General features: G+C 41.9%; 1 protein-coding gene across 2 annotated transcripts in view; it reads left to right on the plus strand.

Moving 5' to 3' along the window:
* Positions 1-23,954, plus strand: part of ETV6 (ETS variant 6) — a 285,602-nt gene that overhangs the window by 143,491 nt on the left and 118,157 nt on the right. The gene's annotated exons all lie outside the window — the stretch shown is intronic.

The following is a 23,954-nucleotide window of genomic DNA, read 5'->3' on the forward strand; positions in this document are numbered from 1 at the left end:
TGCATCCTAGTCCCATGGATGGGATGATTCCCTGGATGCTTTTCTTACCTGGCAGCATTGCAAGGGGAGAATCCATTAGGAGGAAGAACATATTAGTGGAGGAGCTGCAGGAGCTGAAGAGGTAGAACAGGGAGCAAGATGACTGACAGGTGGATGGAATTCAACATCCTTTCTGTTCAAAGTTTTTTCTAAAAAAAGGAAGTTGCTAATTAATGAGTTTGAGTTATAGCTGTTATTTGGGGCTTCCCTGGTAGCTCAGTGGTAAAAGAATCTGCCTGCCAATGCAGGAGACATGGGTTAGATCCCTGGGTTGGGAAGATCCCCTGGAGAAGGAAATGGCTACCCACTCCAGTATCCTTGTCTGGAGAATCCCATGGACAGAGGAGCCTAGCGGGCTACAGCCCATGGGGTTGCAAAAAAGTCGGACACAACTGAGCGATTAAACAACAATGCCACATAGCTCCTGTTTAATGCTTCTTGGTTTTCAGATCAGCAGAATATCAGTGAGCAGCTGTGGGGAGGAAGAACTAAATTCGCTGGGTCTTGAGATCCCTAAGTGGACTGCCAGGCTTTGAATGTTGGCAATTGATAGTGTCTAACTGGTGGCTCCAATGGTAAAGAATCTGCCTGCAGTTCAGGAGACCCAGGTTTGATCCCTGGGTCAGGAAGATCCTCTGGAGAAGGGAATGGCCACCACTCCCGTATTCTTGCCTGGAGAATTCCACGGACAGAGGAGCCTGGCAGGCAGCAGTCCATGGAATCACAAAGAGTTAGACACAACTGAGCCACTAATGCTTCAGCAACCACTTGCTTAACCATTTCACTGGCCATCAAGGCCCCAAGGGCTGAGGCAGTAGCCTAGGTTCAATTCTGATTTCGCGGAGCAACAGAAGCCCCGCCTCCTTTGCTCTCCTCACCCAGCGGGAGTTGCCTCCGCTCATCATAAAGGAAACCAGAGAACTTTGTGTTCTTATGTGGTCCAGGCCCAGCTTGAAGCCTGAGCTTGTGAACATGAGCCTGGCAGTCCCAGCATCCCTCCCTTCCGGGACCCCTGTTAGAGGATCACAGGGAAGTCACATCTAGCTACTATCAACCAGATAGTCCACAGCCTACCTGCCAGAAACCTTAAGATTTAGGGGAAGTTAAAATAGACTTTCTTCTAGAAAAATGGAGGTCTCGCACAAATGTAGCCTTTTTCACCACTACCGAAAGAAAACCTTTTTGACTTCTCTGAATAAAAAATAAATAATGGCTTGGTTCCACCTTCCTGGTTGAGCCAGGGCACTTGCGTGGGACCCAGAGTGATTCTGGCAGGCTTGAACTGATGACCAGCGTCAAGTCTCTTTGTCTTCACATTAGAGACTTATTGTGACAATATTGCCATTGACCTGCCCCATCTAGGAAAGAACTCCAGTTTCTAAAAATGTAGAGATTAACTCCCAGTAATGCTTTAACAGTCCACAGCTCACAGTAATGAGCTAGTGTGTCAACAATATGTTGCCGATGATCAATAAGCGTTACCACCCTCCACATTTTACTCTGGTTCTTTGTGAAGTAGTGTAATAACTGAGTCAATCACTCCAACCTAGGGAGCAGTTGCTATGTGTGAACTTTGTTGTGTTAAAATCTTGAGACATCCTTTCTTTCCCTCTTTTCTTGTCTCTGACTATTTAGACTTCTAATGACATTTAAAAGTCAGTCTTCAAACAACTTTAGAGCTAAATCCTAGCAGAGACAAACTTTAAACTGGTGGGACTAGAGAGGAGGATAGAGTAATCCTCCTGGGAGTCAAAATGAGACACTTGTGTGTCTGGACTCGTGGCAGGTTTGTATGTTACCACAGTGATCTCCGTGGTAACAGATCAACATGGCGCAAGTGACAGCTCTATACTCAGAGCTTAAGGTTCCCATGAGAAAGTGGATCCTCACAGCAGATAGAGGGGAAGAAATCAAGAAATTAGGGGTGCACAGTCCCCTTCCTTGCAGAATTCTGAACATGCAGTTTCAGTTCAAATAACCACTGATACATCCTATTTAACCACTTGGGTTCCTCTGAGAAAGCTAAGATTCTTTCTAGAATGCATGGTGTTCTCTCGAATTCCAACTAAACTTGCATGAGGTTTAAACAGGCTTTCTTACTTAGCAAAGAATTATGTTGCCGTGGAATGAGAGTGTGATCTGGAGTTGGGAAGCCAGGCTTCCAGACCCGGCTGACTTGACCTGCAGGTCCTTACTTTATAGTTTCTTGGATCCCCACTAGTTCTAATCATCCAACTATACTGAAAAGCCCTAGAAGGATACACTGGCAGTCAAAAAAGCTGGTTAATATAATCTAGTGTATCATCCCCACCACCATCAAAGCTGTGAAGATGTGCCTGGAAACTTAGAAACACCAAGAAGTGGAAGGTGGGATTCACCTCTATTAAAGACTCATCTTTGAAACTAACAACTGCAATCTGCAGGCTGAGCAGCCACCAGAAGAATTTATTTTTCTGGAACCTTGGTGGTGGTAGTGGTGGTTCAGTCACTAAGTTGTGTCCAACTCTTTGTGAGCCCATGGACTGTAGCTTGCCAGGCTTCCCTGTCCTTCACTGTCTCCTGGAGTTTGCTCAAATTTGTGTCCATTGAGTCAGTGATGTTATCCAACCATCTCATCCTCTATTTCCCCCCTTGCCCTCCTGCCCTCAGTCTTTCCCAACAGTTCATTTGAAGAAAGAATCAGCAATCACACACTTATCTTAAACCACAAGAGAACCCTTAAACTTGTGAATTCAGAAGAACAATTATATAATTCAGTGATTTTAAGAGCATCTTCCCTGGGGCCTTCAGAGGTATCAGAGCAGCAAAGATAGTTTTCCGAGGTCAGGTCTGTGCCCGTGGTTGGGCTTGGGTCCACTCTGAAGTGAGCTTCTTTGTGACCAAGACCGCAGAGAGATTGGGTGATGGTGTCTGCTGTATACACTTAAAGGGAACTAGTTTTTCCCCTAAAGAGAAATTTCTTTTCTAAGGAATTTATTCCTGGGACTATGGGGAAATTAAATCCACTGTGAGTCAAGGAAGCAATAGCATATTTCCTTTATAAGTCAGGTAGTGAACTTGGTATTAACCAAAGCAAACTGGCAGCCCCTTCTACCACCAAGTCAGAATAGTTCTTTACCCGCACTTTGCAAGGTTACAAAGAACTAACTAATGATGGCAGTGCTCAGTTTAAACGTGCTGTCACTCTCTCTGGTCTGTCTTTAACCAACAAAAGTATAAAGTATTTTAGAGTCATAATGTTGGAAGATTTGTTGATTACCTACATTGTAACTCTGCTTCCAGGATTGTTTTTAGGAAGGTCCATGGTCAGGATTTAAGTATAAAAATCTTCATCTAGATAATTTATCTAGTCACTTCTTTGTCTTTAGTTTACTTTATTGACATAATTTTAGTTCAGCAAGTGCTAAAAGAGCCATATGTGTGTGTGTGTGTGTGTTTGAAGTGAAGTGAAAGTCACTGAGTCGTGTCCGACTCTTTGCAACCCCGTGGACTATACACTCTATGGAATTCTCCAGGACAGGATACTGGAGTGGGTAGCTTTTCCCTTCTCCAGGGGATTTTCCCAACCCAGGGATCAAACCCCAGTCTCTCACATTGCAGGCGGATTCTTTACCAGCTGAACCACAAGGGAAGTCCAAGAATACTGGAGTGGGTAGCCTATCCCTTCTCCGGGGGATCTTCCTGACCCAGGAATTGAACCAAGGTCTCCTGCACTGCAGGTGGATTCTTTACCAACTGGGCTATTAGGGAAGATATATGTATATGTGTGTGTTTATGTATGTATATGCATGAATATGTATATATGTATGTATATAAGTTAAGTTTTTTGTTTTTGTTTTTTTTGCTTGAGTATCAGCTTGAGTATGGTCTGTTGAAAATGGAAGAATTTTTTTTGCACATATATATATTCTTGTTAAAGTATTCTTTTCCATTATGGTTTACCCCAGGAGATTGGATATAGTTCCCTGTGCTATACAATAGGATCTTGTTCATCCATTCTAAATGGAATAGTTTGCATCTATCTGCCAACCCCAGATTCCCAGTCCATCCCTCCCTCACCCCTACTTCCCCTTGGCGGTAAGTCTGTTCTCTTATGTTTCTGTTTCATAGAGAGGTTCATTTGTGTCCTATTTTAGATCCACGTATAAGTGATGTCATATAGTATTTGTCTTTTTCTGACTTACTTCACATATGATAATCTCTCATTGCATCCATGTTGCTGCAAATGACATTATTTCATTCTTTTTTATGACTGGGTAGTATTCAAAATTAGAAAAATTCTTCAAGTGGTATCAGAATGAACAACATGGAGAGTTAGACTTTTAGAGCACAATTTATTATATCATTCCTATTCTAGAACATTAGCTGTCTCTGTTCAAATGTAAATATGCGTTGTTTTATTGATATCTGATGGACAGGGAGGCCTGGCATGCTGTGATTCATGGGGTCTCAAAGAGTCGGACATAACTGAGTGACTGAACTGAACTGATTTCATATTTTTGGTTGTACTCAGAGATAATTGAGAGTCATGATCCATTTGGGAGATTTTCTACATGGATCTGTCCAGCTGATATTCAAAGCACCTTTCATAAGCTCTGACTGCTAGAGCTTTCGGAAGAAAAGGTTCTCATAGAAAAAGGAGGGCAGTTGAGTAAAACAGAGCATGTATTTATGAGAGCAAACTTCTTCCCCTCAAAAGAACAAATAAATAAACAAACAAACCCCAGGCCCCGTGATGAGGGCTGAGGTTATCCTGTGAATAAAATACAGGCACCCCTCTCTTTATTTCTTATGAAAATGTCTTTCAGAAAGTTTGTGTTCACAAGTATTAACTGAGCATCTCATGTGCCAGCACTGTGGAAAGCACGGTGAATGAGAGCAGATGGTTTTCCCTGTTAATTTGCGGAACTTATAATGTAGAGGGAAGACACCCACCCTACCAGATGCCAAAATAAGACATTCTTAACGCCCAGTGTTGTCTTTGTACGTTTATACACATTTCTGTTGTGGGAGCCACTGAAGAGCCCGAGGCACCTGAAAAAGCACCACACAAGCATCACATTTAAGCAATGGTCAGGGAGCCACTTGTGGCAGGAGTCCCCTGCACTGAGCATTGCGGTCTTATCACGTCCGTGTGTTACTGACTGCTTCATTGTGCTGAGCTGTTTCTTATAGTTCTTCAGGTCTGTCCCAGCTACTGTAATCTGTTTGTTTGTTTTAATCAATTCAGTTTTTTAGAAAAGTACAGTTCAGTCACTGAGTCGTGTCCGACTCTTTGCAACCCCATGGACTACAGCATGCCAGGCTTCTCTGTCCATCACCAACTCTCAGAGCCTGCTCAAACTCATGCCCATCGAGTCGGTGATGCCGTCCAACCATCTCATCCTCTGTCATCCCTTTCTCTGGCCTTCAATCTTTCCCAGCATCAGGGTCTTTTCCAGTGAGTCAGTTCTTTGCATCAGGTGGCCAAAGTATTGGAGCTTCAGCTTCAGCATCAGTCCTTCCAATGAACATTCAGGACTGATTTTCTTTAGAATTGACTGGTTTGATCTCCTTGTGGTTTAAGGGACTCTCTCAAGAGTCTTCTCCAACACCACAGTTCAAAAGCATCAATTCTTTGGCAGTCAGCTTTCTTTATAGTCCAACTCTCACCTCCATACATGACTACTGGAAAAAACATAGCTTTGACTAGACAGACCTTTGTTGGCAAAGTAATGTCTTAGAAAATTTATTTATCTATCTATTTATTTATTTATTTTTGGCCATGCTGGGTCTTCACTGATGCTTGAACTTTTCCCTAGTTGGGTGAGCTGGGACTAATCTCTAGATGCTGTGTGTGGGCTTCACAATGCAGTGGCTTCTGTTGTGGAACATGGGCTCTTGGGCATGAGGACTTCAGTAGTTGCAGTGTGTGGACTCCCAGACTCTAGAGCACAGGCTCAGTAGTTGTTGCAGATGGGCTTAGTTGCTCCACTGCAATGTGGGCTTCTCGGACCAGGGGTCAAACCCATCTTACTTGCATTGGCTGGCAGATTCTACCCCTGAGCCATTAGGAAAGCCCTAATATGATCTGTTTGTTTGTTTGTTTTTAATTCATTTATTTTTTAATTGAAGGATAATTTCTTTACATAATTTTGTTGTTTTCTGTCAAACCTCAACATGAATCAGCCATAGGTATACATATGTCCCTTTCCTTTTGAAATTCCCTCCCATCTCCCTGACCATCCCACCCCACTAGGTTGATACAGAGCCCCTGTATGAGTTTCCTGAGCCAAACAGCAAATTCCTGTTGGCTATCTAATTTACATATGGTAATGTAAGTTTCCATGTCACTCTTTCCATACATCTCACCGTCTCCGAGGTTCCTAGAGTTTGGGGAACTGTTTAATCCACTTTCTGCACCATCAGCTGCAGCTCCGAGCTCCAGGCCTGGTACCTATGCTTGATGGGGATGCTGAAGCAGTACTGGGTCTGCAGACCATTTATCAGTGATGGAGTTGTCAGAGCTCAGAGTGTTTCCAAAGAGGGAGATCAGGACCACACTGAAGAAGTAGTTATGGAGTTATGGAAATTGATCTCTTCTTTGAAAGTGACCCTGCCAGCACTAAGTCCTTCCATGGTGGTGGTTTAGTCACTAAGTCATGTTCAACTCTTTGCCACCCCATGGACTATAGCCCACCAGGCTCCTCTGTCCATGGGATTCTCCAGGCAAGAATACTGAAGAGGGTTGCCATTTTCTCCTCTAGGAGATCTTCCTGACCCAAGGATTGAACCTGGACCTCCTGCATTGCAGGCAGATTCTTTACCAACTGAGCAAGTCACAGGGTGGGGACCTGACTTCTACCTCAGATTGTTTTTTTTAAAACCAATTAAAAAACCAATTTAAAACCCTTAAAAATTTTTTTCTAACTGTTTAAGCCCATTTATTATAAAAATTTTTATTGAGATATAGTTGATATACAATATTATCATTGTTTCGGGTCTTTAACATAGTGATTGACAACTTGTAAAGCTTATATTCCATTTATAGTTTAAAAACATTGGCTATTATTTCACGCACTGTACAATATTTCCTTGTAGCTTTTTTTTTCCTTTTTAATTAAAACTTTGTATTTTTTATTGGGGTATAACCGATTAACAATATTGTGATAGTTTCAGGTGAACGGTGAAGGGACTCAGCCATTTATATACATGTACCGATTATTTTATGCATAGTAGTCTTTACCTCCTAATTCCTTACCCCTATCTTGACCTTCTCACTTTTCCTCTCCCCACTGGTAACCATTAATTTGTTCTCTTTATGAGTGTATTTCTTTTCTTGTTATATTCACCAGTTTCACTTTTTTGACTCCACATATAAGTAATATCATACAGTGTCTGTCTTTGACTTTTTTCACTTAGCATAATACCATTCAACTTCATCTGTGTTATTATGAATAGCAAACTTTCATTCTTCTTTGTGGCTGTGTAGTGTTCCTGTGTGTGTGTGTGTGTGTATCACATCTTCTTAATACATTCATCTGTTGATGGACACTTCCTTTGCTTCCATCCTTGGCGGTTGTAAATAGTGCTGCTGGGAACATTGTGGTGCACGTATCTTTTCATGTTAGTGTTTTCATTTTTTTTTCAAATATATATCCAGGGATTGCTGGGTCATATGGTTGTTCTATTTTTAGTTGTTTTTGGAAAACCTCCATACTGTTTTCCAAAAACCTCCATATTGTTTTCCATGGTGGCTGTGCCAATTTACATTCCCACCAGCAGTGTATAAGGTTCTGTTTTCTCCACATCCTCACCAATATTTGTTACTTGTGTTCTTTTTGATGATAGCCATTCTGAAGTATGAGATGATATCTTCTTGTTTGCATTTACATTTCTCTGATGATTAACAATGTTGAGCATCTTTTTACATGATTGAGCACTAAGATTAAATAACTCGCCAATAACAAATACCTATATACATACACAATTTAATACCTATGAACAAATACTTATATTATTTCTAGTGTGTAATATATATATATATTTATTTATAGGTATTAAATAATATATATACTAGAAATAATAAAATGACAAAATACAAATTTGTATTTTTTTTAAACTAGCAGGATTTTTTTTTTAATATTAATTCTCAATTTAGATGGGGAGGGGGCTTCCCTGATAGCTCAGTTGGTAAGGAATCCGCCTGCAATGCAGAAGTGAAGTGAAAGTGAAGTCGCTCAGTCGTGTCCGACTCTTTGCAACCCCGTGGACTATAGCCTACAATGCTCCTCTGTCCATGGGATTTTCCATGCAAGAGTACTGGAGTGGGTTGTCATTTCCTTCTCCAGAGGATCTTCCCAACCCAGGGATCAAACCTGGGTCTCCCGCATCATAGGCAGATGCTTTACCATCTGAGCCACCAGGGAAGTCCTGCAATGCAGAAGCAATGCAGAAGACCACGATTCAATGCCTGGGTCAGGAAGATCCGCTGGAAAAGTGGAAGGTTACTCACTCCAGTGTTCTGGCCTAGAGAATTCCATGAATCGTATAGTCCATGGGGCTGCGTAGAGTCGGACACAACTGAGCGACTTTCATTTTCACGTTCACTTGTGGAGAAGACAAGAGATGTTACTTGCACCTGGCACAGCCGGTTACTCTAGACTTGCAGCAGCTCACACGCAGGAGACCTCCATATACACGTGGAAAAGAGGAGACACTAGCAGTGACGTGAGAACAAAAATATAATTCAGGGAGCATAACCATTGTAGAAACACTTCGATCGTGTGCAGAAAGAACCTTCAAACAGCTTTATCCATTGGCTCAGGAATTCTTTTCAAAAAACCTGTCACTGGGAAACAATATCAGATGCTGACAAAAAATTCTTACATGCGGATGAGCAGTGCAGCAGGAGCCAACAACACTGGATTGCTTAAGGAAATTGGGGCCGGGCTTGAAGCTGGAAAATTACCCAGCAGTTAAAAATCAGGTTTTTTAAATGCTCGTGTAATGTATTCGAAAAGGCAAGATACAGATCTCTCTCCTGAAAATAATCTCCTCTCTCCCCTCATTTTTAAACTATAAATAATAGACCAGAAGGAAATGCAAGGAAATAGTTACTCTAGGTGGTTATCTCTGAGTGAAAGGATTGTGGAAATAATTTTTTTCTCCTTTATATTATAATTTTTTTCTAGCATAATTTTCTAGCATAATTTTTTTTCTAGCTGCCTATGGGGACCTGTGAAATAGTGGTCACTTCTGTCTCCAGCTTTGCACCGAGATTGTGTTGAAATGCAGATCTGGGCTTGTATTCTTCAGCATCCTTCTCAGGACTGTCCTGCTACATGCAGCATGAATGCAGCAGCCTGCAAAACCCTGTGGGCTCTGGGTCCCACTCCCTTGCCAAACGGGGCCTTTTCCCATTTCCTGTACGGATCACATTCTCTCTCTTCTTCTTCTGGCGGCCCCTCTCTACACTGAGCCCTTACCCTGTGCCACCACCTACCCCTAACTCAGCAAGATAAATTCAGTATCGTTCCAGTAGGTCCTTTAGTCCGGGGTTCCCAACCCCCCAGTACCATCCGTGGCCTGTTAGAAGCTGGGCTGCACAGCAGGAGATAAGCAACGAATAACTGAGCACAGCTTTATACCTGCTCCCCATCACTTGAGTTACTGTGTGAGCTCCACCTCCTTTCAGATCAGCAGTGGAATTACTGATGCAGTAGAACCCTACTGTACTTAATTCATTACCAAACCATCCCTCCCCACCATCCTGGTCTGTGAAAAAACTATCTTCCACAAAAGCAGTCCCTGGTGGCAGAAAAGTTGGGGACCACTGCTTTAGGCCTCAGCTTAAGTCACTTATTCAGGCCGGGCTTCCCCAAGGACTCACCAGCACGCTCACTGTGCTTCCAACATGCTCTCAGCTTCCCTGCTTAGAACACGGGTGCCCAGTCTGTCCTCCTCCCTGAACCACACAAGGTCCACAAGGGCTGGGACTACGCCGCCTGGGTTACCACTGCCTTCCCGCAACACAACAAGGGCTCAGCTCCCCAGGGATGCTTTCTGAGTACTGATGCATGGCTGGATCTCCTGTGGTTGGACTGGGCCTTCTTTTCTCAAGAGGAGCCATGTCCAGTATAGGCAGAAGCCTTGGAGCCCTGCAGACCAGAATGTCACAGGGTCACATTTTCCTCACCCCTAAGAGGAGGATCTCATGCCTGTCATTTGCAGGGCTTGTGAGCTTACCCGAGTCACCATCTAATGCATGTCAGGCACTCAGTAAGTGATCCTGTTTCCTGGGCAGCAAGCTTCGCACACCGCTCTTTTTGATATCACCTTGTCTATTGTAAGTCACTTGAGAGATTTCTCCAAAAGAAACTCCCCCACCTCCGAGAATCAGGTCTGGTCAGTGTTCCTCCTGAACCCTAAGGCCATGTGAGGTTTCTGGGGGGCAACACAGCTTCCCATGTGTTGTTCAGTTGCTAAGTCATGGTCCAACGCTTTGCAACCCCGTGGACTGTAGTCCGCCAGGCTTTTCTGTCCACGGGATTCTCCAGTCAAGAAATACTGGAGTGGGTTGCCATTTCCTTCTTCAGAGGATCTTCTGATCCAGGGGTCAAACCCAGGTCTCCTGCCTGGCAGGCGGATCCTTTACCACTGAGCCACCTGGGGAGCCTGTCCATGTGTATTTGGGCTGAATCAACAGAACCAGACTGAAGCTCTGAGTGATACCTACATGTCCACCTGCCACCTTCTCATGCATACAAATCACCCCTCACTCAGCTTGCAACTGCTTGACACCAGCTGGGAAGAGGAGAAAGAGATCTCCCCTCCAGGACCCAAGAGCTCTTGTTTTATCCTTTCTGAAAATCACTCTTTCAAACACTGTTCAACCAGCCCTGTTGTGTCCACCTGGTTTGAATTGCACGGTATAAAAGCCAAGTTCTATCTCTGGATTGGAGCCCTCAATGTGGTTCATTTCAGGTAAAGGTCTTAGAGGCTCAGCTGTGCACCTCTAGGGCTGTCCCTTATCGTAGTTTCCTGAACATTGCCAAACTGTCAGACCAGGGCTGGTATAGTTGGTTTATCTCCCAGACAACCAGAACCAGATTTATGTGGGAAGTAGATATTAGTGTGGTTTTCATCCTTCCTGTAGCTGGGCCCCAAATAGTTCAGAACTGGATCCAGTATTTTGCTCTGTTGGTGATACAGCTATTTGTTTTCACAGATTTGTGCTTTCAGCAAACCAGGAAACAGGTCTTTGCCTCCTCTCTGTGTATCTGTACACACACATCTCTGGGTTGGTCCATGCCTGTTTTCCTGAAGAAGTCCTCCTCCAAAACTCAACTTTTTATCACCCAAGCAATAATTTGCTATTTCACAGCTTGTACTTTCTCTGGTTCTCGGAGGATCATTGCAACAGAAAGGCAGCACGCAGGCCCTTCCCCAAAACTCAGGGCCAAATCTGCTGAGTTCCCATCTCAAAACCTTAAAATTCCTTTGACTTTTCCCGTGATGTGTGCTCATTTCAGATCTAAAACTGTACTTGAAAGCTAGTCTTGGTAATCATTCACATCAAGAAAGAAGTGAATTTCTCAGAAAAGAAATTGTGCTAAAAATAGTTCTTCCACAAAGGCCCACTTTCTTTTCTACCTGGGGAACCAAGACAGAGATTTTGCCAGGCTGGAAATGGCATAGTTCAAGTGATGCCACTATTTGGCTGCCTGCTGTTTTTCTCTTTTCTGCCAGAAGAAAAGCATATAATGTCATATTGAAGAATTTCCCCAGAGTTGGTAAAATAAGCACTGAGATAACCTTGCGTGCTTATTACTATGATACCCTGTAAACTTGGAGCCTTAGCGTGGTTCATGTCTCAGATTTTCCAGAGAGCCAGGTTTTTACTCAAAACCTGGTTGCAGGATTTCCCTAGTGGCCCATGGTTAAGAGTATGCCTTCCAATGCAGGGGGTCTTCCCTTGTGGCTCAGCTGGTAAAGAATCCACCTGCAGTGTGGGAGACCTGGGTTTGGTCCCTGGGTTGGGAAGATCCCCTGGAGAAGGGAAAGGCTACCCACTCCAGTATTCTGGCCTAGAGGATTCCATGGACTGTATAGTCCATGGGGTCGCAAAAGTCAGACATGACTGAGCAACTTTCACTTTTTCCAATGCAAGGGATGCAGTTTTAGTCCCTGGTCGGGGAACTAAGATGCCACATGCTGCAGAGCAACTAAGCCTGAGTGCTACAACTAAGACTGAGATAGCTAAATAAATGAATTAAAAAAAAAAAAAAAAAAACTGGTTGCGTAGCAGTTCTCACTGTTACAGTTCAGCACATTATAAGAATCCTTTATGGGGGTAAAATGTATAAAGAGCATTGTGGAGGGTGACCTGTTTTCTTCTTCTGTGTTTGCCTAGTGTGCTGGATAATTAAATGAGTAGATAAAGTCTATATGAAGTAAAGTCTTATGTAATATCAAACAAAAAAACGTGATTTTTGGAAAGGTTTTGCCTAAGTGACTTTTTTCTGTGTTTATAACATTACAAATGTTCTGCCTTCAACCTTCTCGGCTCATGCTGCTGCTGCTAGATTCCTCAAAACAAAAGGGTTCATTAGGAATCATCCCTAATCTCTCTTCCTGGCACAGAGAAGGCTTTCAGTAAATACGTGCCCTGTGAATGAGCCAGTCGGTGAGTCATCATTTATCACACAGTCGATTAATTGAAGTGTAATTGTTATCTCTTATAATTTAATAGGATTTTGTTTTTTAACTTGGGATTTTTCTCTGTCACCAGGATGCCAGCTTTTGAGAAGAAGGAACATCTGGGTTTATGTCTGAGGTAGTTTTTAGGTTTAGTAACCTGTACCTTTTTTTTTTTTAAATCATACTGGGGCAATAGTAAGTATACAGCCAAACTCATTCCATGATTTCACTGTTAGAAGTGAATAACAACAACAACAAATGTTATGTATAACTTAATCAGAAAAATTTTTTGGAAAGATAGGTAAATCGTTGGCTCAACTGGAGAAAGGGAAAAAAAAAAAAAAACGTAGTGGAGTCTGAGGTAGGCTGTGCAGCCAGGATCTCAGCCAGAATCATACCCCGGGGACAGTCCTCTTAGAATGCCACTGTGGCATGGCTGCCACTGGACATGCAGATTTCTGAGGCTGATGGTACCTCCATGAATACTTGCTCACCATCCTGGGGAATCAGTCACTCCCTTCAGATTCAAACACCCGGGCGAGTACATCTGATTGGTCCAGGCTATTTCAGGGAACAGGTTAAAAAGCCCTGCCAATGTTGGGATTTCCCCAAGCAGAAGGGGTTTGTGGATGTTGAGCAGACAAAAGGATTCTAGTATAAGATTGTAAGTTGTTGCAAAGCAGTGGGTTTTGTTTTGTTTTATGTCCTGTGGACACTATTCACAGCAGAGTTAAGGGGGTTCACATGTATATTCCCCAGGTCAGCATACAGACTGTCAGTAGATTGTCTTCTCTGTTGGGGCTCCTCCACTCTCATGTATGAGGTGTTAGCAAATTAGATCCCAACGAGCTTTTGTTTCCGTGTTCCCTGGTGTGCCGAGAAGCTGGCCTCTACCAGGAAACAAAGGCAAAGCCTGACTGCAAGACATAAATAGAGACACAGACGCAGAGAACAAACATGTGGACACCTAGGGAGGAAGAGGAGGTGGGGTGAATTGGGAAATTGGGATTGACATATATACACTTACATTTATGCTATGTATAAAATAGATAACTAACGAGAACCTACCGTATAGCACAGGCAACTCTACTCCATGCTCTGTGTTGACCTAAATGGGGAGGAAATCCAAAAAGGAGGAGATATATGTATACATACAGCTGATCACTTTGCTGTACAGTAGAAACCAACACAACATTGTAAAGCAACTATACTCAAAAAAAAATTAAGAAAAAGATGGGCCTGGTGGTTTGACACAGGCAACTCTGTGGAAGTGTTTATTATACTTTTTTTAAAATGGCTTTTAATAATTTCTGATCCATACCAATGAGTCTGGAGCTGTGAAGGACTTCAAAGATGACATTTTTTCACCTTATCACCGAAGTCACATATGTGTCTCCAGCATCCCAGGTAGAGCGAAACTTTCGCCTTCTACCTGGATGTGTTCAGCAAGGTGCACATTCCCCCCCTCTTTTCCATCCTATTCTTGGAGATGTCTAGGCGGGATAAAGCTTTTCTGAAATTCTCTCTGAAATTCCTTGAAATTCTCTGTCCCTTCGCTCTTTGGTGCTAGTCTCGTAGGTGCTACTCTTTGCTAGTTTTTGGTGCTAGTCTTGTAGTCTTTCGTCAGGTAGGACCAAATGGGGCATGTTCCATCTACATTAATTCTAGAAACAGACAAAATTTTAGAATCAAATGTGGATTCGATTCCCCTTTTTGCCATTTACCAGCTGGGTAAATTTTAGGCAAATATGTAATCTGATTTTTTTTTTCTTTTAAAAATGTTACTGAAGTATAGTTGACTCACAATGTTAGTTTTCAGGGGTACAGCAAGGGGAGTCAGTTGTACATATACATATAATCATTCTTCTTCAGATTTTTTTTCTTAGAGGTTATTACAGAATATTGAGTAGCATTCACTGTGCTATACCATAGGTCCTTGTTTGTTTTCTACTTTATGTATAGTAGTGTGTGTATGTTAAGCCCAAGATCCTAATTTATACTCCTCACCACATTTCCCCTTTGGAAACAAAAAGCTTGTTTGCAAAATCTGTGAGCCTGTTTCTGTTTTGTAAATAAGTTAATTTATATCTTTTTTTAAAACTTAGATTCCACCTGTGAGTGATATTATATGGCAATTGCCTTTCTCTGACTTACTTCACTTAGTATGGTGAAGTGAGGTCTATCGGTGTTGCTGCAAATGGCGTTATTTTGTTCCTTTTTATGGCTGAGTAATACTCCATTCTGGATATGTATCACATCTTTATCCACTCCTCTGTTGATGGACATGTAATTTGCTTCCATGTCCTGGCTATTGTAAATAGTGCTGCAGTGAACATTGGAGCACATGTATCTTTTTGAATTATGGCTTTCTCTGGATATATGCCCAGGAGTGGGATCAGTAGCTCTGTTTTAGTGTTTTAAGGAACTTCCATACTGTTTTGCATACAGTCTCTTCAATAAGTGGTGCTGGGAAAACTGGATAGCTACATGTAAAAGAATTAAATTAGAACACACTCACTCGAATACCATACACAAAATAAACTAAGAATGTAATCTTTTTTGAAATGTTTCCTCCTTGGTAAAATAAGAAAATTAGTACCTACGGTTGTAGGGATTAAAATATAATAGAAAGGACCTTGCCCTATGCCTGGTCTTTAGCAGATCTTTGATAGATGCTTAGCATGCTCCTTATTATTGGTCATATATTTGAAGATGATTCTCTTGACCCTTCAGGCCTGTTTTCTGTGTTAAACCTCTTTTCGTTTGAAATGAACCCTCCCAAGTAACCGACCATTCTCATCTGCCTCCCAAGCTCCCTTCAGTCCCTGTTCTCCCAGCTTTACTAATGTTTGTGTGACAGTGTGGTCAGCGCACTCTTTGGTTTAACAGAATGGGACTCTTACATCTTCTACAAGTATTTTTCTTCCAGTAGGTGCAAACTAATTGTTGAATGAGTAAACATGCAATTATTTTATCAGTGTGATGTAAAGTTAGGTTAGCACTTTAGTATCTGTGTTATACTCACATTGATCATTTTGTTTTTGTTTTTTTTTTAGTTTTCTTTTTTTTTAATTTTATTTTATTTTTAAACTTTATAATATTGTATTAGTTTTGCCAAATATCAAAATGAATCCGCCACAGGTATACCTGTGTTCCCCATCCTGAACCCTCCTCCCTCCTCCCTCCCCATACCCTCCCTCTGGGTCGTCCCAGTGCACCAGCCCCAAGCATCCAGTATCGTGCATCGAACCTGGACTGGCGACTCGTTTCATACATGATATTATACATGTTTCAATGCCATTCTCCCAAATCTCCCCACCCTCTCCCTCTCCCACAGAGTCCATAAGACTGATCTATACATCAGTGTTTCTTTTGCTGTCTCGTACACAGGATTATTGTTACCATCTTTCTAAATTCCATATATATGCGTTAGTATACTGTATTGGTGTTTTTCTTTCTGGCTTACTTCACTCTGTATAATAGGTTCCAGTTTCATCCATCTCATTAGAACTGATTCAAATGTATTCTTTTTAATTTTGATTTGACATATAGCTAAAGTCAGAATTCTCCTCTCTCAAGCTTTTATGGGTCTTTTTTTTTTTTTAAGTTAAATATTTGCTTTTACTTGTAATCCTATTAAATTTGCTTTAAATTGGCTGAGGTAATTTTGATCTTACATCTTCATCCCTGTCTAGAATTGCTTCTTTTTTGCTTTAGATGAGTATTCCCTGTAGGTCTTTATGTTAATCGTTTGGAAGCAAAAAAGATTGAATGGGATGGGATGAGTGAAAGAACACTGTGGCATGCCGCTGGAGACTGCCTTCCAGGTGGGCACTGACGATCTTTATCATTAACAAGCATATTGTGGTTATGTAGTGTTTTATGGCATATACATCTCTTTATATGCCCATGTACCACATATGCCATAAATGACACATTGTCATTTTTACCAGTATGTCCAGTGGTACTACATTTCAGTTTAACCCATAAGAAAGTGTCAAGACAAACTGTCAGACTATTTGCTGAAGTCAAAATGTACTTTTTGGCGCTCCTGAAAAATCTTTCCCAAGTACCCCCATTTTTGCTTTGCTAATCTCATGGTGAACCTAAAACCTTATAGTTAGGCTTACAGAAACAAATCTTGGGTCAGAGATAATAAGCAGATGGCTAGTCAATTTACATACGCTCTGTGCTTTCAGCAGAGAAACAGAAGAATTGTAGTTTTGTGTGAGCAGAGTTTTTAAGCTGGAAAAACAGCTAGAACATATCTGAAATCCACTGAGAGAAAGTGTCTTGTACTCTTTTACTCGTGACCGTGTGTATATTTGTGTTTTCTACCCCATTGAAAACTTGTGGGGTTTTACATTTTATTTTTCATCTTAAAATGGACTCTGTGGAATGTTCAGTAATGTCATGAAAAAATGGACTTGAGGATCACTGGGAAAGGCTTGGGAACAATTCATTATGTAGATGTTTATGGTAACAGTTCAGGAGGAGACAGCGTTTCTTGCTTAACGTGCTTTTTCTTTTTCTTTCAGAATATTCTCCAAAAATTAACTTGTAACTATGATATCAAAAGAATATGTCCCCTTACTGTATAGCTCAGGGAACTCTACTCAATGCTCTGTGGTGACCTAAATAGGAAAGAAGTCAAAAAAAGGGAGGATATATGTATACATATAACTGGTTCACTGTGCTGTGAAGCAGAAACTAATACAACATTGTAAAACAACTATACTCCAATACAATTTTAAAAAATCATCAATGCCCCACTGAGGCATATTATGGGATGTCTCACCCTCAGCCCCAAGAGAGGATTGGCACTGTGGGGCCCTGGCCATCCACTTAACAGGGCAAAAGTAGGAACTCGTAGGAGTAGATGGTCATATCTGTGATTTAACAGGAAGAACATAAGAGCAGGAAGAAGAAAACTTGAATTTTAATCCTGACTCTTCAGAGAATTAGCTCTGTGATATTTGGTCAACTCAGCTTTGCCTCTTTGTCTTAAGCAGGAATTTTTATCCCAAAGAGTTGATTCAAATGAAACTTACAAAACTGTATTTCAAGTTGTAAAGCAAAATCAAATAGAAGCATTTTCAGCATTGTTTTAAATTATTTTCACATAGAATGACTAAATATCTGTTGGAAGAACGAAAAAAAACATGCCACCTTGGCTTGTATGTGTATAAAATGGTATCTAGGATGACCTCAGGAGTACTGATACAAGAATTGGAATTAAAGTATTTTGAGTGTGTAAGAAAAATATGGGAAGTGTACGTATATGTAAAATAAAAACTGCAAATCTATTGACTCACTGAAGAAGGAGGTAGGAACTAGTTTTTAAGAGACTAAGGGTATGTCATTCTAAGGAGTTTAGATTTAACCCTGAAAGCCAGGGAATTTAAAGAGGGGAGAGGAACTACCCTGGTAGTCCAGTAGTTAAGACTCTGTGCTTCCAACGCAGGGGCGCGGGTTCAATCCCTGGTTGGGGAACTAAGATCCCACATCACAGAATAAAGATTAAAGGAATGACTAGATTTATGTTTAAAGCTTTCATAGGCAGTAACACAGAGGATGGAATAAGATAAGAAGCTATGTATATGAAATGAATTTGAACCAGTTCTAGTGAGGCAGATGAACCTAGAAACTATTGTACAGAGTTAAGTAAGTCGGAAAGACAAAATATTGTATATTAACATGTATGTATGGAATCTAGAATAATGATGCTGATGAACCTATTTGCAGGGCAGGAATAGAGACACAGACGTAGAGAGCAGACCTAGGGACAGAGCAGGGGAAGGGTGGGACAAACTGAGAGAGTAACACTGAAACATGTACACTACCGTATGTGAAATAGATTGCTAGAGGAAAGCTGCTGTGTAACAGGGAGCTCAACTCTGTGCTCTGATTTCCTAGAGGGGTGGGATGGAGTAAAGGGTGGGAGGTGGGAGGGAGGTTTAGGAGAGAGGGGGATATATGTATACTCATGGCTGATTCATGTTGTTGTGTGGCAGAAACCAACACGGTGTTGTAAAGCAATTATCCTCCAATTAAAAAAAATTTTTTTAATAAAGTACAAAAAAAAGATATATATGGGAAAAAATGCAAGTCCAAACTGAAATAACATCGAGAAGGGGGGATGCTGTGAATGGGAAATACTCAAGTGATATGGTGTGTTCAGTGAGGCAGGTTCGGAGACAGATCAGATGAGGAGGGTAAGGGAAAGAAGTTGAAAAGATGACTCTTTGGGGAGCCCATTATCTTGGGTGGCAAGATGTGAAGGAAGATGTTGCCGAGAGGGGCTCCCCAAGAGGTGGGAGGGAAATCACAGACCAATGCAAGAGAATTTCGGGAGGGAAAGAATAATCCCGCAGAGCCATATGCTATGGGGAAGTGTGGTGAAAGGAGGACTGAAGATGCCCTTGGCTTTTACAAGCAAGGAAGTCATCAGGGACCCAGGAAAAAACAATTGTTGAGGTGAGGAGAGGTGGGTAGAAACCTTATTTCTGTGGTTAATGTGGATAAAAGTGATTATAGGTGTCTCTTTGATAGACTATGAGTTGGAATCCATAAGAGAGAAGCCAGAGGGCAGCAGTGGTTGAAAAGAGTGTTTTGATTTTTTCTTTAAAAACAAAAAAAGTCTACAGGGGGAGTATAGTTGGTTTACACTGTTCTGTTAGTTTCAGGGGTATAGCAAGGTGAATCAGTTATATATATATTTATCTCCACTCTTTTTTAGATCCTTTCCCCATGTAAGTCATTACAGAGTACCGAGTAGAGGTCCCTGTGCTGTGCGGCAGGTTCTCATTAGTTGTCTATTTTATATACAGTAGTGTGTATACGTCAGTCCCAACCTCCTAGTTTATCCCTCTTCCCCCTGGGAACCATACATTTGTTTTCTACATCTGTAACATGATTTCTGTTTTGTAGATCCATTCATTTGTAGCGTTTCTTTTTAGATTCCACATATAAGCAATATCATGTGGTATTTGTCTTTCTCTGTCTGACTTAGTTCACTCAGTATGATAGTCTCTAGGCCTATCCGTGTTGCTGCAGATGACATTATTTTGTTCTTTGTTATGGCTTGGTATATATCTATGTATCCCAGCTTTTTAATCTCTTGATGGATAGGTTTCCATGTCCTGGCTGTTGTAAATAGTGCTGCATTGAACATGGGGGTGCATGTATCGTTTCAAATCAGTTTTCTGTAGATAATATGCCCAGGAATGGGATTGCTGGATCATATGGTAGTTCTGTTTTTAGTTTTTTAAAGAACCTCTGTGCTATTCTCCATAGCAGCTGTACCAATTTACAGTCCTACCAAAGGTGTAGGAGGGTTTCCTTAATGTTTTCTTTGTGTAACGGAAGATATTTGGCCATGAAGAATTGTTGGTGAGAGCTGAAAATATGGGAGAAATTGGAGGCGATTTACGGAACTGGGTCTTGCAGAAGTGGGAGAAAGGGCAAGATACAAATTAAAAATGGAGGTAGGTATTCTTTAGTGTTCAATAGGCGGAATAGCTATTCATTCCACTGGAACTAGAAGAAAAGCGGGTATAAATATAGGATAATTGTTTGAATGAGAGCAGGCTTAATAATTGATGGGAATTCCCCACAAAAATTCCTTTTTTTTTTTTTTTTCCTGAGAAGATTGGTTGGAGGGGATGGTGGTGAAGGAGATGGGAGAGTGGCTGATGGTTCAAGGTCCTGGCATTGAGTCCCAGTGGGAGACCGTGGCTTTGTCTTGGTACCAATCTGTCTGTCTGTCTGTGTGGTCTTCCCTGTGCTGTTCAACAGCATGGTGTCGGAGGGGAGGCAGGACACGGTGAGACCCAGGCTGTCAGTAAATATGGAGTAGCAGCCATAGGAGAGGCAGCAGTTAACAATACAGAGAAGTGAGGAAGTGAGCCGTGTGCTTTCCCAGGTCAATGGGTTCCAAGTGCAGAGGGCAGCAAAGGCCTTGGGGAGGGAATATGATCGGTGTTTGAAAAGGGGAGCAAGGAAACAGGTGTCTGAAGTGATGTGTGGCAGGTGTGAGGGACGGGAGTTTGGAAGGCAGGCTGGGAGGAGCGGGGTATGGGCGGACCCTCTGGACCATTATAATGGGTTTGGCTTTTACTTTGCCAATGAGAATTTTAAGCAGAGGACTGGCATACAGGAAGTCCCTTACGAACCAGCCTTTAAAGATGTGAACTTTTGAAGATGGGAACATACGCTGTCATGCCCAGTCACGTCAATTAGTTCATGTGTCTGGGGTGCGTCATCACATGTGTGCGTCCTCTACAAGTGCTTGTGCTTTTGTGTACTGTACAGGACTCTAGAGTACAGTAGTATAGTATCTTTTTAAAATTAATTTTATTTTTGGCTGTGCTGGGTCTTCGTTACTGTGCAGGCTTTCTCTAGTTGCAGTGAGCAGGGGCTGCTCCCTAGTTGCTGCGTGCAAGCCTCTCATTGTGATAGCAGAGCGGGAGCTCTATGGTACACGAGCTTCAGTAGTTGTGGCACGTGGACTTAGTTGCCCTTTGGTATATGGGATCTTCCTGGACCAGGGACCGAACCTGTGTCCCCTGCACTGACAGGCGGATTCTTAACCACTGGACCACCAGGGAAGTCCAGTAGCATAGTATCCTTATTTCAAGTCCAGGATATCTGGAAGCAAGAATAAAAGCAGCAGTGGTGTAACTTCTCAAGGTCCTGAAAATGTTTTCTTTATTTTTTGTTTTCTGTGTATTATTCGTGTGAAAAGTATTGCAAACCTATTACAGTACAGTACTGAATAACCGATTATGTTAGTTGGGGACCAAGGCTAACTTTGTTGAACTTACGAACATGTTCTCTCAATTGGAACTCATTCATATGTAGGAAAGAAAAATGAAGTCGCTCAGTCGTGTCCGACTCTTTGCGACCCCATGGACTGTAGCCTACCAAGTTCCTCAGCCCATGGGATTTTCCAGGGCAAGAATACTGGAGCAGGTTGCCATTTCCTTCTCCAGGTGACCTTCTTGACTCAGGGATTGAACCTGGGTCTCCTGCATTGTAGGCAGACGCTTTATTGTCTGAGTCACCAGGGAAGTCCATTGGCAGGTCGGTATAAACCCCCGACAGGGTTTCTGCCATTAGCCGTATGAGGTCACCGTGGGACCGCAGAGCAGGGCTCCTCACTTGCTTCATGCAGGGCGTGTCATTCATTCACACAAGCACACTGCAGAGTTAGTAAAGTACAGCAGAAAACATGTTCACTAGGAGAACAAAGAACTAGAGCTCATTTGTAGGGGACTTAACCGTATTCTGACTTAGATTTTTAAAGGGTGATTCTAGCTGCTGTGGGGATAAGAGGAAGATTGGAGTGTTGAAAACAGAGAGGCCCCTTAGGAGCTGGTGAACATTAAGTCTGGAAAGACATGATGGAAGGTCAGACCAAGCATGTTCTACCTCAGGGCCTTTGCACTTTCTGCTTTCTGTGTCTGGGCTGCTCTTCTCCCCCATAGTCCCATGGTCCACCCTCCCCACCTTCAGATGAATGCTTAAATGTGAGGTCTTCGTAGCAGCCCTTACCCCTTCAACCCACATACGCAGTGCCACCTCCACCATTGAAATTCAGGGCTGATGGCAACACTGATATAAGGAAAACTAATATCAGTGTTGCCATCAGTTTTCCTTACTGTAGCTCCCATTTTGAAAAGGTGTGGTACATCAAGCTTCACATACCTTCCTCTGCAGAGTAGAAGAATGCCATGAAACCATGGGGCTGGTTTCTTGGCTCCTCATGTAGCAAACAGCCTTGCATTCGGCTGGCGCCAGTCTTTGCATCTTTTTTTAGCCCCGTCGCTCACACTCTTCACAATCTTCCAGCTTAAACTCTTGAGTAACTCTGGACATTGGAGTTAGCTGGGAACTTGAGAACCAGATGAAGGATACTGCCAATAGCATGCCTTATGTGCTTGGCATCTAATTTTGGCACTTGCTTTAGCAGGTTTGATTGCATAATTCAGCCATTGGCTACAAAAAATGACCACATATCCAGGGGGAAAGGAGGATTTGGAAGCACAGTATTCAGAGGATATGCTGGGTTTCTTGTTTTTTAAAATGTACCTGCATATCCAACACTCTTGGGATTATTCCAGATCTTACACATCAACCATCACTTCCTTTGGGGAATATGGTGTGCTGCTGTTATTCATGGTCCTTTCTACGAAGTCTCCATTTTTATTATATCTTTTGTGCCTGAATCCCATGTTTTGCAATAGTTTCTCTCCTGCAAAATCTGTATCAATTAAGTACAACTTAATTTGTTTTCCCACTTTTCCCTAATTAAAGACATGCTATATAAACTGCTATTTAGAACGTCTGATAAATATGAAATAACTGAAAATAGCACATGTAATTGACACCATTCCAGAATAAAGCAAGCAATTTTCAGATTTAGTCCTTATATTCTCATTGTATATCAATAATAGGATTTCTGACATATATACATGTCAGATGTATACATACACACACACACACACACACACACATATATAGGGGAGATACTATTTTCATGATTTATTTTACTTTCATTTAAATTTCACCTTTAAATACTGAGTATAAGTATATGCTGGCCTTGTTTTCATATATTTGAAGTAAAGATAAATGGACAGTTTTTAAGGAGCACTGTATTGAACATGGCACAATATGTTAAACAATTAGATAATCTAAGGGATGGTATAACTCTGTATCCTTTTACACATTTAGTGGCACAAGGAAACCATAGGGACAAGACAGCAATTGGAGAGGAAACCCATTCGGGACTGACATGAGAGCCCTTGGTTGTGGACAGAATCTCCCCTTGACTTCAGAATCGAGACAGACTAAGAAGTCTGTCCGTATACAGAAACCACTGGATTCCTGGTTGGCAGGATGAACAGTGGCATCAGCAGAGATGATAAGAAATTGGCTCCTGCCAGTTGGGGTTGTGGGGGCCAGTCTGAAGTAAACATGGTGGGCAGGAGGCTGGAAATCGAGTTGAGTGTTGCGGCTGCAGGCCAGGAGCTGGAGATCAGAACCAGAGGCTGGAAGCTGAGTCTAGAGGTGGAATGATTAATGCATTCTCTGAGAATCCTGTTTCCCAGATAAGTTCCTAGGATGCTTTCCTTAAACAGGGGAATTTCTATATTTTGGGGTGTTTTTTTTTTTCTATTTATTTTTTTAATTGTTTTTTTTATTTTATTTTTTAACTTTATTGTATTGGTTTT

The sequence above is a fragment of the Bos indicus x Bos taurus genome, chromosome 5 (genome assembly GCF_003369695.1).
Source record: "Bos indicus x Bos taurus breed Angus x Brahman F1 hybrid chromosome 5, Bos_hybrid_MaternalHap_v2.0, whole genome shotgun sequence".
Taxonomy (NCBI): Eukaryota; Metazoa; Chordata; class Mammalia; order Artiodactyla; family Bovidae; genus Bos; species Bos indicus x Bos taurus.